The sequence below is a fragment of the Nelumbo nucifera genome, chromosome 6, assembly GCF_055504915.1.
Source record: "Nelumbo nucifera cultivar China Antique chromosome 6, China Antique-T2T, whole genome shotgun sequence".
Lineage (NCBI taxonomy): Eukaryota > Viridiplantae > Streptophyta > Magnoliopsida > Proteales > Nelumbonaceae > Nelumbo > Nelumbo nucifera.
In genome coordinates, this window is record NC_142654.1 from 9,272,632 (window position 1) to 9,286,580 (window position 13,949).

Genomic DNA, 13,949 nt, shown 5'->3' on the forward strand with positions numbered 1-13,949 from the left:
AAAGAAAAAAAACGAGAGAGAGAGAGAGTTGGTAGGAGTGAGTGGCATTCTTGTAATTTCTATGAAAAAAGGCAAAAAATACTGTTAGATTCCATTTCCCTCGTCCTCGCTTTCTTACATACACATTTCAGCTTAATATATTTATATAGATATAAATTATAGATAGATTTTAAGTCAGAAGTTACCCATATGATTTTTCCTCTTAAATTTTCTACATTCTCCCCTGCATCCCATATCCATGGAGATGAAGGTGTCCTTACTGTAATACTGCTCCCTGCAACCGAAATTGTTCCCCATTATCCACATGTGCAGGCTGAAAGTGGAGACCCCATTATCAACCCGTCAGTCATCCATATCCATAGACCATAAGACAAAAGGGATTGGACTGTAAAAGACCATCCTTTGTGCTTCAATCCCTTCTGTATGTTCAACCATGGCTACTGTGAAACCCTTCAGTTTGCTTCTTGTGGATCCTCTTGATCGCCATTTCATACATAACCTCCTTGTTGGCAAAATCAGATGTAGTAGACTTGACACAAAACAAATAGCAATATCTCAGTTCACGAACCTGACACATAAAACAATTATATAGAAAAGAAGCTCACATATAGAGGTGTAAAATGGGCCATGCATCCATTCCCTGGGATGACCATAACAATGATTCTGATGAGAACAACCCAGTAATGAAAAAAAAAACAAAAACCCAAATTCTTTCTTCACAACCAAATATTGTATGGACTGAGACAATAATAACTTCTAGGTACAGGGTTCTGACAGTTTACTGATTATGATGAACATATTGTATGGACTGAGCTAAGTTTATATTGTATACAATCGTTCACACATATTGTATGGACTGAGCCTCTAATTATGATGAACATAATTAGAGGGTACTATTTCTGTTCATGTTCTACCGTAATCATATTCAACTTATATTAAGACTTACATACATGCAAACTCTAACTCATTTCTTTTGGTTTGTTGAGTGCTTTGTTTTAGGGATTTCAGGTTGGTCTTAATTTAGGTGTGGTTGTAGCACGACCTACTACTTTGCAATATACAGGTAAGAATTTCTTGAACTAATCTCAATTGTTGCCCTATATTACCACTTAGTTCTAGTCTACTAAAAATATTAAGGGTAGAGAATCCAACATGAACGGTCAATTGAATATTTATGATGATTATGGCAAAATAAGTTTCATGGTGATGATAAAAATACATGCTTTATTTGTTTTTAGTGCAAATCTGAACTGAATACAAACTTTGCACTCGGTTCAGTTTTGCATCTATTTGTTTAGAAGATTATGCATACTTGCTGTTTGCTGAGAGATTGTAGCTGAAGTAGTAGAAGAGAGGTGTAGGCAAACAAATGCTGAGAATGTCGAACTGAGTAACCCAGTCGACAATACTATTGTTTATAGTAGATTACAGTACAGTGTTACATGAAATGTTTGGAATGCCCTGATTAGTGATGGGACACCCGGACTGATTAAAAACACTAAACAGACTTAGGCCCAATAACAAGGCCCAGTACCTAACAGCTTAAAACCCAATACTAACTAACATGTACACTTATCATCCGGACCAACAATGCATAAAATCAGTCAACTTAACACTCCCCCTCAAGCTAAGCATGGATGTCAGTCATGTTTAACTTGCCAAGAAGGTCCAAGAATTTTGTTGCAGCCAACCCTTTAGTCAGCACATCTGCAATCTGCATCTCGGATGGAGTATAAGGAATGCAGAGTTCTCCCGAGACAATTCTCTCTCTAACAAAATGTCGATCAATCTCAATATGTTTTGTCCTGTCATGTTGCACTAGGTTATTTGCAATGTTGATGGCAGCCTTGTTGTCACAGTACAGCTTGAGAGGACCCTCGGCTTTTATGCCAAGCTCACCAAGAAGGGTCCTGAGCCACAGAAGTTCAGCAACACCATGAGCCATAGCTCGATAATCAGCCTCCGCACTTGACCTAGCAACCACATTCTGCTTCTTACTCCACCATGTAACCAGGTTCCCTCCAACAAATGTACAATATCCTGAAGTTGATTTTCTGTCCCCAGCAGAACCGGCCCAATCAGCATCAGTATAAGTTTCAACTACTCTCATATGAGGGATCTTTGGAGAGTGCATGAACTGACTGACAACATGCACAACATAAGCGATATCTGGTCGGGTGAGAGATAGATATATCAGCTTCCCTACCAATTTTTGGTATCTCTCTTTATCACAGTAGTCCTCCCCTACTGATTCCTGTAGGCCATGGTCCTGTTCTATTGGGGTATCTGCTGGTCTACACCCTATCATGCCTGTCTCTTCTAGGAGGTCAAGTACATACTTCCGTTGACATATATAGATCCCCTCTCTTGATCTAGCAACTTCAATCCCAAGAAAGTATCTCAAATGGCCCAAGTCTTTGATCTCAAATTCAGAGGCTAAAAACTCCTTTAGTCTTTTGACCTCTTCTAGGTCATTCCCAGTAATCACCATATCATCCACATAAACAATGAGTGCTGTAAGTTTGCTATCATGTCTCCTTATGAACAAGGTATGGTCTGCACCACTCTGAGTGTACCCCACTTTCTTCATGGCCCCACAAAGCCTCTCAAACCATGCACGAGGAGACTGCTTTAGGCCATATAATACTTTCCTCAGTTTACACACCTTTCTATCAAAGTTGTAGCCTGGTGGAGGGTCCATAAATACTTCTTCATGAAGATCACCATTTAGGAAGGCATTCTTCACATCCAGCTGATGGAGTTCCCATGAAAAATTTGCTGCTAATGACCGTAAAACCCGAGTTGTGTTGAGCTTCGCTACTGGAGCAAAGGTTTCTTTGTAGTCAATCCCTTCTTTTTGAGTAAACCCCTTTGCCACAAGCCGGGCCTTGTACCTTTCAATGGACCCGTCCTCCCTATGCTTTACAGTGAACACCCACTTGCACCCAACAGTGCTCTTCCCTTCTGGCAGATCCACTAATTCCCAAGCCCTTGCTTTCATTAAAGCTTTCATCTCTTCATTCATAGCTTCTTTCCACCTCGGGTCAGACACAGCCTCTGAGTACCTAGAAGGAACATGTACAGAAGAAAGAGCAGACACAAAAGAGTGATAGGATGGAGATAAACGTGAGTAAGAAACAAAATCAGCAATGGGGTGCCGAGTAGTACAAGAACGGATAGGCTTACGAAGAGCAATAGGAAGATCCAACTGGTTGCTGTCATGAGTTTGGGGGCCCTTTTTCCTTTTGTTGTAGGTGATTGTTATATTTTTCTGCTGCCTACTAGATCCCTCAGGATCATCTGTAGTATTAGGAGAGGTAGTAGGCACAGTGGGAGCCTCACTAGGTTCACCAGGGATGCCACAACTAGGAGGAGTAGAAGGAGAGGATGGAAGGCCCGAGGCAGATAGAGGAACAAAAAAGAAGGGAGAATAAGAATCCTCTTCCATCCCACTAGTCTCCCCCTAAAGAGGATTCTGGGAAGACTGAAAGTAGGGTTGAGACTCAAAAAAGACCACATCTCCGGTGACAGGATCATAACACTTGTAACCCTTTTGTGTAGGAGAGTACCCCAAAAAGATTCCTTTCGTAGCCCTAGGATCCAACTTCTTCTTTGGATCCTTTACATGTATGAAACATACACAACCAAAGACCCTAGGAGGAAGAGGAAAGTCTGGAAGGGTAGGACACAGAACAGAGAAAGGGGTTTTCATACCCAACACCTTATATGGCATCCGATTTATCAGATATGATGTAGTAAGTACTGCTTGAGACCAGTAGTGCTTGGGAACCTTGTGCTGGAATAGTAAGGCTTGAGCTGTCTCCAATAGATGTCTATTCTTGCGCTCAGTAACCCCATTCTGTTGAGGGGTATTAGCACAAGATGATTGATGTAGCATGCCAGCATCTTCCATGAACAAGTTCAAGGATTTTTCAAAATATTCAGCAGCATTATCTGACCGGAATTGCTTAATCTTCTTGTCAAACTGTGTTTCAATCATTTTGCAAAATGCCATGGTTATCCGTGGCACTTCATCTCGTCCTTTTAACAGGTAGATCCATGTGCATCGAAAGTAGTGGTCAATAAAACTGATAAAGTAACGAAAGCCATCAATAGAAACAATAGGTGAAGGGCCCCAAACATCAAAATGAACCAAATGAAAAGGAGCTTGAATTTCATTACTGGAAACTAGATAAACAGTTCTACATTGTTTTGACAGTTGACATACTTCACAGACTAAACTCTGACTTGAAATGCCCTTAAACAATTCGGGAAACAACATTTGCAATGAAGAAAAAGGTAAATGACCTAGCCTAGCATGCCACAGATGCAACCTAGCTATTGACTCCACATTCTCCGAACCACTAGCAGCAGATGCTTGTAAGGCTGAACCAATGTCTGCATCAAAATAGTAGAGGCCTCCATACTCATGACCGCTCCCAATCGTTCTCTTCGTCAATCTGTCCTGAAAGACACAATGAGTAGGAAAAAAGGTTATGCTACAGTTCAAAATTTTGGTAAGTTTTGAAACAGACAAAAGGTTTGAGGTAAGACTAGGAACATGCAAAACTGATTTAAGAGAGAGGTCCTTGCTTAGGTCAACCACCCCTTTGCCAGAGATGGTGGAGAAAGACCCGTCAGCAACTCTCATCTTATCCTGACCAGACAACAAGTGATATGAAGAGAATAAGGAGGACATATGTGTCATGTGGTCAGTTGCACCGGAATCAATAACCCAAGACGAAGAGTCAATAGGACTAGTTGCACTAAAGGCAGAGACTTTACCTGATCTAGCAAGAGAGGAGGAAGCAAAAGAGTTACTCCTTAGATGGGATAAAGCCCGGCTAAGGACCTCTACCTCATCAGCAGTGAAGCCCAAGGTACTGGCTCCGGAGGAACTAGCAACCTACCCCATGGAAGAAGAAGCCATTGTTGGTATACTCTGTGAGCTATCACCATTGTTACTAGTGGCAAGGTTCCCACTTGCCGCTTGACCCTTTTGCCCCTTCTTGTCTTTTTTCAATGCAGCTAGCTTCAGGTGAGGATACAGGACCCGACACTTTTCTTTTACATGTCTTTCACCTCCACAATGAGTGCGCTTAAGATGCCTTTTGTCTGGATATCTGTTCCCCTTTTGATTTGTAGAAATCAGAGCTGAATGTTCTATAGATTATTCAACTGGTTGCTTCTGAGTGTCAACTTGCATCTCCTTTCTCTTGACCTCTTCATTTCTTACCAAACAATGAACATGATGTAACTCGGGCATTTCTCTCTTCCAAGAATTTGTGACCTTATGCCCTCATACACTGGGTCCAGGCCAGCCAAGAACTTAAAGGCTCTACTCTCTTCAATCTACTTATCATGTCTCTCTTTGTCCCTGGCATTCTCCCAACCCAGAATCAAGTGGTGATCAAGCTCTTCCCACAGCCCTTCTAGAGTTGCAAAATATGTTGCAACTGTCATATCCCCTTGCCTTAAAGCAGCAATGTCTTGGTTCAACCAGTAAATTCTAGCATTGTTTTTCTTCTGTCCATAGGTTTTGGACACTTTTTCCCAAATCTTATCTGCTGTGGGAAAGTGTTGAACAGTCCTGGCAACTCGAGGAGTCATAGAAGCAAGCAGCCAGGACATAATTGTGGCATTCTCCTTGCGCCACACTGCATACTCCACACTGCCAACTTCGGGTTCCTTCTTCTTCCCATCTAAATAACCCGAGTTCACGGGAAGTAATAAAAAGCAATGCAGAAACGGACCACTCCCTGAAGTTGAATTCATCCAGCAACACACTTATAATCTTTAAGCTGTGCAGATTCGGGTTCTCCAGATTTGAAGACCTCCCACCAGGTCTGTTATTCCTAGAAGAGACCTCTCCGGATATTGAAGACATCTTGGATGCAGACTTTGTGTAGGTAAAACAGTTTCAGACAAGCCGAAGTGGTCACAGTCCTGAAGTGGACTAGTTACAGCACCAAGAGGAATTCTGTGAGCAAGTAACCGACCTGAAACTGAGAGCTCTCCACCACTGCACTATGCAGACTTCACTTGGGCTTCGACTTCTGCAACTGTAGAGAGTGCTCACCCCTACGACCAATACTAGGACTAGGTCTGTCCTATACAGACCTCTCTTAGCAGCCGAATGGCTACTAACTACTAGAAGCAGTCTAGTAGGGCATCAACTTCTGGGTCTTACCTCCCTTGTGCCCTACAACCAAGAGAAACCCTAGGTTCGAACCCTGTTCTGTTCTACGGCAACCCCAGGGTTTTTCTGCAGCAACCAGAAAAAAAGAGAGAAAGCAAGCAAGAGAGAAGAGTTGGCGTCGGCTGTAACCAGAAGATCGCTCAATGCTCTGATACCATGTTTGCTGAGAGATTGTAGCTGAAGTAGTAGAAGAGAGGTGAAGGCAAACAAATGCTGAGAATGTCGAACTGAGTAACCCAATCGACAGTACTATTATTTATAGTAGATTACAGTACAGTGTTACATGAAATGTCTGGAATGCCCCTGATTAGTGATGGGACGCCCAGACGGATTAAAAACACTAAACAGACTTAGGCCCAAAACAAGACCCAGTACCTAACAGCTTAAAACCCAATACTAACTAACATGTACACTTATCAGCCGAACCAACAATACATAAAATCAGTCAACTTAACACTTGCTACAATCCAATCCAAATCAATTAAAGTGCATCTGGACTGGATTGGGTACGATCCGATCCAAAGTGAATGAAACACCAACTGCAAACCAATCCAATCCAAACCCATAAACTTGGCCTTGATTGGCCTTGGGGAATAGGCTTGTGTTCAAGTGTTGGACAGGTCTTTGTTCAAGTTTTGGACAGGTACATGGTCATGGATAGGTCCGTGTTGAAGTTTTGGACAGGTACAGAGCAATGGACAGGTCTAGGTTCAAGTTATCGGCAAGTCTAGGTCAATTGACATGTTTGGGTTTAGGTTCTAAACAAGTACAGGGCCTTGGACAGGTCTATGTCCATTGATAGGTTTGGATTTAGGTTTTGGACAAGTATAAGGCCATGGACAGCTTTAGGTTCAGGTTTTGAACAAGTCTAGCATCACTGACAGGTTTGGATTTAGGTTTTGAATTCATGCACAGGGCCATGGAAAGGTCTGCATTCAAGTGAACAGGTTTGTGTTCAAGTTTTGGGCATGTACAGGGCCATGGACAGGTCTGTGTTCAAGTTTTGGACAGGTACAGCACCATGGATAGGTCTAGGTTCATGTCATGGACAAGTCTTGGTCCACTAACAGGTTTGGGTTTAGGTTCTGAACAACTGTAGGGCCATGGACAGGTCTAGGTTCAGGTTTTGGACAGGTCTATGTCCATTGATTGGTTTGGATTAAGGTTTTGGACAAGTACAGGGCCATGGACATGTTTAGGTTCTGGTTTTGAACAAGTCTAGCATCATTGACAGGTTTGGCTTTAGGTTTTGGATGCATGTACAGCACCCTGGAAAGGTCTGCATTCAAGTGAACAGGTTTGTGTTCAAGTTTTGAGCATGTACAGGGCTATGGACAGGTCTGTGTTCAAGTTTTGGACAGGTACAGCACCATGGATAGGTCTAGGTTCAAGTCATGGACAAGTCTAGGTCCACTAACAGGTTTGGGTTTAAGTTCTTAACAAGTATAGGGCCATGGACAGGTCTATGTCCATTGATAGGTTTGGGTTTAGGTTTTGGACAAGTCTAGCATCATTGATAGGTTTGGCTTTAGGTTTTGGATGCATGTACAGGGCCATGGACAGGTCAGCATTCAAGTGAAAGGTTTGTGTTCAAGTTTTGGGCATGTACAGGACAGTGGACAGGTCTGTAGTTTTAGACAGGTCTGGGTCCATTGATAGGGCTGGAATTAGGATTTGGATAGGTATAGGGCCATGGGGTACAGCATTGTGGAAAATTTTTTGGGCACTTAACCCGACCTTGTCAGTTCATACACATACACAGTGTGCCTTGGTCAAATCCACTTACATACACACATACACAGCTTTTAATCTTCTAACTTATAAACCCAGATATTTGAATGATTGTGAATCCTACAAATAAATGATAAGAACATTGTGCCTAGGTAAAACCTTTGTCTTTTTTAATGGAAAACCATTCTTTCTATCATATACTCCCAAACAAGGGGAACAATTTATATGTAACACAATCGTTTGAACTGTGGAATCATCCTTCCCTCCTCTTTCCACCCTTTCTTTGTCCACCCAAATGAATCTGATGACCGTATATCTATAGCTTGTGACACTGTGGACCCAATAAATTAATGGAGGAACGAGCCTTTTCTCTATCAAGGCTATTTCTTCTTATGATTCCATCAATGAGATAAAATCATAAGTAGCTTCACCCTTTTGTTCAGTTAAAACTCATGAAAATAAGGCATGTCTAAACTACAAGCAGTTTCGATTTTTTGATATATTGAGAAATTGTTTTTTTTTTTTTTTTTTTTTTTTAATTCATAGATGAATGTTAATGATGATCTTATTCTCAACGGCTAACAAAACCTCTACAAGTAGTCATTCTGACCTGATTCTACAGAGCTATGTTCTGCTATGTTTTAACTGTTACTATTTTTATTTATTATTACCAACAAGAACTGAAACTACACTTGATCTTAACTGTAACTGTTTTTATTTATTATTATTAATACTTTATTACATTTTCAACATTGTAACCATATATTAACCCCAATCAGTAATTTTTTTTGCTAACAACAATTGGTTGATCCATTAGACATTTGTTCTAACAAGAGGGCTCATCTTAAGAGAATGAGATTGTATTTGATAAATGCCATTAATCCACATTGTCATGTGGTTTCTATAGTTTTGGGCAGACTTTTTTCCCTCTAACAGGTGAAATACTACCATGAGTGCATTATCACGTATATCAGAAATAAAGGACACCCATAGAGGACTATACTAAGAAATAGTTAACCTACTATTAATTCTCAGGTTAATGAACCTAGCTCTCCTCTGCCAAGGAGAGAGATGTCAGCATGGCTGTTGAAGCCCTGGAGCCAAATTGTCAATAGCAAGAAAATCATAAATTAATGAAATCTTGCAAGAAAATGTCTGGATTCAACTTCAGGGGAGGTTTCAGCAATGGGCAGAAACTTCAAGTGGGATTTCAGAAATTTACACAAAACATAGAAATATTCTTTCACCATCCAAAACTGGTAACAAACACGTTTTAAAAATAGTCAAGTGTAATCTTTAGAAATCAGAGGCTACCTTGTAAAATTCTTGAAGTTGGTAACATACGATTCAGAGATAACTGGGATTTGTTAATATTTGTATCTGAGCTCTAACAAAATCCCAGTAAACCAAATTTAAGGTTTCAGGCAACCATTTGCTCGCTCAGCTGGGAAGACCTGTGATTGCTTGAATTATCAATGTTAATTTAGTTTTTGGTCCACTAGTACAGGACACCTATCCCATGGCCACAAGGTCTTCATGTTGGAATGCCACTTAGAAACATTGTATAACAGTCACTAATCTATAATATACTATGTGGACACTTGCCTTGGTCTTGGTGCAGGTAATAAAAGTTAAAATTGATTATATAATGCTCCACTCATCCTCCAAAAGTGTGCTACCAAGACACCTGCAGTAAACAATACCTGCTCGACATACTCATTGTCTAACCTCACTATACTGGACCTCTCTAACATGCCTGCAGTTGATATCTTCATCTTCTTTGGATATCTACCTAGATAATACAACAGACAAAGGTACATGATTGTTTTGCAAGAGGAAATCAAGGTAATGGGATAAAAAGGTGTTTTCACTGTCTTGTAACTTGTGTTTCACCTTGTAGAAAGTGTAAGGCCAATGACCTAATCCCCAGATCATAGAGAAATCCTATGAGTATACTAATATAACTTAATCCCCAGAATTTAATTCCCAAGAACCAACAATGGAATAGTACAATAAATCAATGAATTAAGATGAAAAAAAACACAATTAACAACTATTGCAATGTGGATTAAACAAATAAATAAACAAAAGCATAATGATTCACACAAGTATCATTGGGAAAATAATCTACTGGAGTCACAGGAACAGGAATGGAGTACCTGGAGCGAAATAGTATGTAGTCGATTGAACTCTCTGCCTTCAATGCAAACACTCTGGCTTCAAATCTTCAAATCTGTGTGATTTTCACAGGTTCGCATTTTCAAATCGACCTCTCTGAAGCAATCGAGTTTTCAAGGCAACCACTACTCGTGGCTGGCTTGATAGTTCTCTAAATCGAAGGACACAAACTATTCGTGGTTGTGGCTACCTTTGAATCGGCGGAGGAAGAAAAATAAGTAAGAAATAAAGCGTGAAGAAGAAAGAAGATAATGGCATCGGTATTCCAGGAACTCTAAGATTTCTTGGGCAAGGGATTTGTCATTTGGTATTAACGAACCCCTCCTTTGGTTTATCATTGAAGATAGAAGTCAAACTCCTCTCTGGAAAGATCTCTAGCATCCAGCAAAAGTTGTTCATCCAGTTTGTTGTAATAATTCCTTAAGATAACTCCATCATAACTCCCATAAGTGGGTGAATGTTTACGTGGTTTGGCTTTTGATCTGATTAGTTCTTGGTTCAGCCACAGAATTCCGGTTTTTCCTAATTTTCTTTGAAACCTTGTTCTAAAGTCTGACCTCATGTCTCCCAACTCCTTTGTTCTTGCATCTTGGCCTCCTGCGGTGAACGAAGGATCAATAAAGTTGTTTAGAAACTTCAACATCTTATACGGAACCTCCATGGGTTGCCCTCTTGCAGTGGGAGTGGGAGTACTTATGAAAGCAGTCCATCCTGGATGAAGCCCAACAGCCATTTGATCTGCCATGATGACAACATCAGATTGACTCAATAACACTATCAAACCCATCACAACTCTTAGACGACGAGCAACTCACCAGTCCTCTTGCCACGGGAGCGGGTCACCTAAATCCTAATAAGGCACTCGACCTTGGACTTGTATATGATGCAAATGCAGAGGACTACATGAGGCTTTTCTGCACTCTAAATTACACTAAGAAGGAATCAAGAAGATAACAAGGTCATTCTCTGACTGGTTAGCTCGTGAAGCACAAAAGTTTGGGGATGCCTCTTCAACATTCAATCCAAGAGCTCTTCCTTACGATCTTAGTGTAATTGTGTATAGTGATCTGTGGGATGTGCTATCCCCGTCTTGTGTAGCCCCTTCGAATATTATTAAAAAAAATGTTAGGGTTTCATTGGAGGTTGCAAACAAGGTTCAAAGTATCTTTTACACTTGCTTAGCCTAACACATGGCAATTATCTTTCATTGATGTGAACAAGATTTGCATGCATGTTTGTGAATGTAGTGCTTTGGAAGGTACAAAATTACATTTGGTAAATTTGTTAAAAACTGAGCCAGTTGAAGATCTTGCCCCAACTTGGTGGGAATTTTTCCATTTCCAGTTGATTTGTTCCCTTGTGGATAATGTTGCTTTCTCCATCTTTGACGCTATATATGAATTCAAACTCCAGTTCTGCTACTGTGGCCACTCAACACAGGGTTCTCCAAGATTTGTTGTTGCTTTCCGTGGTACCATTACCAAGCCTGAATCCTTCCTACAAGATCTCAGTTTGGACCTCCACTTCATCCAGAAGTAACTTCATTGTACCTCTCGATTTCAGACTGCAATGGAAGTTGTCCAAGACACAGTTAATGCCGTTGGCGAATTGAATGTATAGATAACAGGTCATTTGTTGGGATCTGTTCTAGCAATGTTGGCTGGAAAGAACATGGCAAAGATTGGCACTTTTCTTAAATCATTTCTAATCAATCCACCATTCTTCTCTGTTCCAATTGAGATTTTATTCACTCCACCATTCTTGTCTGCTCCAATTGAGAGGATAAAAGATAAAAAAAAAATTGAAGCATGGGATCCACATTGCAAGCAGTTTGATCACTGCAGGGCGTTCTATGGCTGTGAAGGGTTACAACCAAAATTCTCCATCAGAAGATCCATTTCTTACCTTGTCTACATGGGTCGCATATCTGTTTGTGAATCCTGCAGATGACATCTGTTCGGAGTATGTTCAGTACTTTGAGCATACACTACAAAGAACAGGTTTTGCCGGTGGTCAGTGACCACCGGTACAAACATCATAACCGCCAGCATTGGTTTTAGCTGGCGGTTTACCAGCGGCCTTTCTTTCCTGGTATAGCCACCGCCAGGGAAAGTCTTGACCGCCACAACAACCATTCAAAACTTCCGGTAAAGGTGGTGTGGTACCAATTTGGACCATTAAATTAAGCCACTACCGGCGGTTTGCCAGAATTTCCGTCCATCCTGTATTATACCAGTGGTCCTAAACTGCCAGTAAAGTAAAAAATAAATAAATAAATGTTTTTCAAATATATTATAAATACCGGCATTACAAACTGCTGGTACAAGTAAAAGCAGACCGCCGGCTTGATTTGAAATTGACATGTGTGTTGGCGGTGTAAACCACTGGCATTGAATTGTTGACATTAATGACCTAATTTAAGACTGCCGGCGTAGACACCAAGGACTGCAGGTGTAGGTTTTGGAAAAAAATACCCTGCTCTTTTAGGCAGCGGTTGGAACCATCGGCTTTAGTTTCGCAAAAAAAATGGCATGTTCCTTAAGTTGGCGGTCTGGACCGCCAGCCTAAATTTTGCAAAAAATTGACGGTCTGCACTGCCGGCTTAGATCATATCTAAGTTGCCATTTAGGCCTTATGTATAGCTAAGCCGACTAAGATCTCTGTTTTTTTAATGATATGTTATTTTCAACATTTTTTTTATCTGCACTTTATTGATCCACCACAATAATACATACTTAATACACTCTTGCAAATTGATATATGAAAACTTAAACAACTTAAATAAAAGATTAAATGTAAAACTTGATCTATTAATATAAATATTAATCATTATAATATCAAAAGCTTAGTTGCTTTCACCAATGATGTGTCTTCTTCTCCTATAAGTTCAACCAATGAAAACTTCATGCTTTCTACTATCAGTGTGCTTGTTCCAGAAAAAAAAAAAAACTTGATGCTTTCTACTAAAGATTTCAGGCTTATTACCTTAATTGGCAATCTTTATAAAGTCCTCTCTAGGGGGGTTCAATTTCCTGTAGAGGTGTATTATAAATTCTCAAAGCTCAATAGTACTGTCTTAATTCAGTATCATGTTTCTCCATTTGATGTAAAGTGCAACTCTGTTCTACAATATACTGGTGAAGGATTAATATGAAAATGACTTGGCATCCATTTTTGCTTCCCATACTCTGTCAAATCTTTAGGGGCTTCATAAAAGGTGACCTGCAACAGAAATAAAAGGTTTGAAACACGATATTTATATAACATTGAGTTGAAGCATTTTTTATGCCTAAGCCAAGCTGGATTATAACTGAACTACACACTATTCATAGGTCAAACCTAAGAAAGGAATTGAACCACTGATTAAACCATAGCTAGGAATATGGTACTGAAATGATACAATGATCTATTCAAGAAAAAAAGACGCGACCTTGAAGATCTTTGGACTTAAGGTGGTTCTAGTTTGGATTCCCAACCTAGCTTTGGACCGCAACCAATTCCAGTTCCATTTTCCAATCTGGACTTGGTCAGTAATAGACATACCAATTTCAGTTTTGGATTCAACTAATGACCGGTTGGGTTCCAATTCCAACTTTTAGTCTAGTAACCAAGAATGGTCATTTCCTATTCTAGTTCTAGTTTCTAGTATGCACTACAGGAAAATTTTCACAAAAAAAAAAAGAAGAAAAACGGATTCTGCTGGAGTGGTATAGGAAGATGAAAGTGGACAAAACAGAGTTGATGGATTGGTTTGATATTTGTATTAAAACATGGAAGTCAACACAATATAATAGTATCTCAAAGAAAGTTTCCTGAGTAGAGTAATAACAATGAAAAAAAG

At 40.1% G+C, this 13,949-nt stretch overlaps 1 pseudogene across 1 annotated transcript; it reads left to right on the forward strand.

The window, feature by feature from the left end:
* Nucleotides 1-547: 547 nt before the first annotated feature.
* On the forward strand, nt 548-13,589 carry LOC148790590 (GDSL esterase/lipase At4g10955 pseudogene; annotated as a pseudogene). Its single transcript, XR_016077391.1, has 2 exons — nt 548-1,063; nt 10,181-13,589. The product of XR_016077391.1 is annotated as a GDSL esterase/lipase At4g10955 pseudogene (transcript).
* Nucleotides 13,590-13,949: the final 360 nt, after the last annotated feature.